Source organism: Trichechus manatus, unplaced genomic scaffold (genome assembly GCF_000243295.1).
Source record: "Trichechus manatus latirostris isolate Lorelei unplaced genomic scaffold, TriManLat1.0 scaffold00001, whole genome shotgun sequence".
NCBI lineage: Eukaryota > Metazoa > Chordata > Mammalia > Sirenia > Trichechidae > Trichechus > Trichechus manatus.
Window position 1 is genome coordinate 35,755,749 of NW_004443937.1, and position 1,667 is coordinate 35,757,415.

General features: G+C 38.8%; 1 protein-coding gene across 4 annotated transcripts in view; it reads right to left on the reverse strand.

Annotated features, from left to right (window-relative positions):
- Nucleotides 1-1,667, reverse strand: part of LOC101359150 (protein TASOR) — a 92,172-nt gene that overhangs the window by 77,205 nt on the left and 13,300 nt on the right. The gene's annotated exons all lie outside the window — the stretch shown is intronic.

Genomic DNA, 1,667 nt, shown 5'->3' on the forward strand with positions numbered 1-1,667 from the left:
GGTATATCCACACAATGGAATACTACGCAACCATAAAGAACAACGATGAAGCCGTGAAACATTCTACAACATGGAGGAAGCTGGATGTCATTATGCTGAGTGAATTTAGTTAGTCACAGGAAGACAAATATTGTATAAAACCACTATTATAAGAACTGAAGAAAAGGTTTAAACACAGAAGAAAACATTCTTTGATGTTTATGAGGTTGGGGAGGGAGGGTAAGGGTTATTTACCAACTAGACAGTAGATAAGAATTATCTTAGGTGAAGGGAAGGACAGCACACACTACAGGGGAAGTCACTACAACTCGACTAAACCAAAGCTAAGAAGTTTCTTGAATACAATCAAACACTTTGAGGGACAGAGTAGCAGGGGTGGGGGTCTGGGAACCATGCTTTCAGGGGACATCTAGGTCAACTGGCATAACAAAGCTTATTAAGAAAATGTTCTGCATCCTACTTTGGTGAGTGGCGTCTGGGGTCTTAAAAGCTTGCAAACAGCCATCTAAGACGCATCAATTGGTCCCAACCACCTGGAGTAAAGGAGAATGAAGAACACCAAAGACACAAGGAAAGTAGTAGTCCAAGAAACAGAAAGGACTAAATAAACCAGAGACTTCATCAGCCTGAGACCAGAAGAACTAGACGGTGCCCGGCTACCACCAATGACCACCCTGACAGGAAACACAACAGAGAGTCCCTGATGGAGCAGGAGAAAGGTGGGGTGCACAACTCATATTCTAGAAGAAGACCAGACTCAATGGTCTGACTGAGACTGGAGGAACCCCGGAAAGCACAGCCCCCGCATTCTCTACCAGCCCAGAACTAAAATAATTTCTGAGGCCAACTCTTCAGATAGGGATTGGATTGGACTGTGGGACATAAAGTGATACTCGTGAGGAGTGTGCCTCTTAGCTCAAGTAGACACAAGAGACTAAATGGGTAACTTCTGTCCAGAGGTGAGATGGGAAGGCAGAGAGGGTTAGGAGCTGGTTGAATGGACATGGGGAATCAGGGGTGAAAAGGAGGAGTCTGCTGTCACAGTATGGGGAGAGCAATTAGTCACATAACAATGTATGTATAAATTTTTGTAGGGAAAAAATAAAAAAAAAATAATAAAAAATAAAATGCTTACAATGGTTTAAAAAAAAAAGGTATGACATCTTTCTCAGGAAATTTAAGGATAGTAAAAACAGCTGATACAACCAGAACAAAAATAAAACCAGAAAAAGAGTCGTGAAAGTAACAAAATTTTTCAAAATCACTAGGACTAGACCAAGACATTTTAAAATGGTAATCTTTGATCAATTTGAAGTAGGCAAAATCAGAAACAAAACATAAATATGATTTTATACTTTAGAACCTGAAACTAGCATCCTTTTCTGGGAATATGACAAAGGATACCTGAATTTAATTACAAAGATCACAGCAAAATTACATTAGATAATACATTTTTATTTATTTTCCTTTCTGATTGTACTTCAGGTGAAGGTTTACAGAACAAATAGTTTCTCATTAAACAGTCAGTACACATATTGTTTTATGACATTGGTTAACAATCCCACAACATGTCAACCCTCTCCCTTCTCAACCTTTTTTTTTTTTTGGTGAAAATATACATAGTCCAAGATACACCATTTCAAAAATTTCTACATGCACAGTTCAGT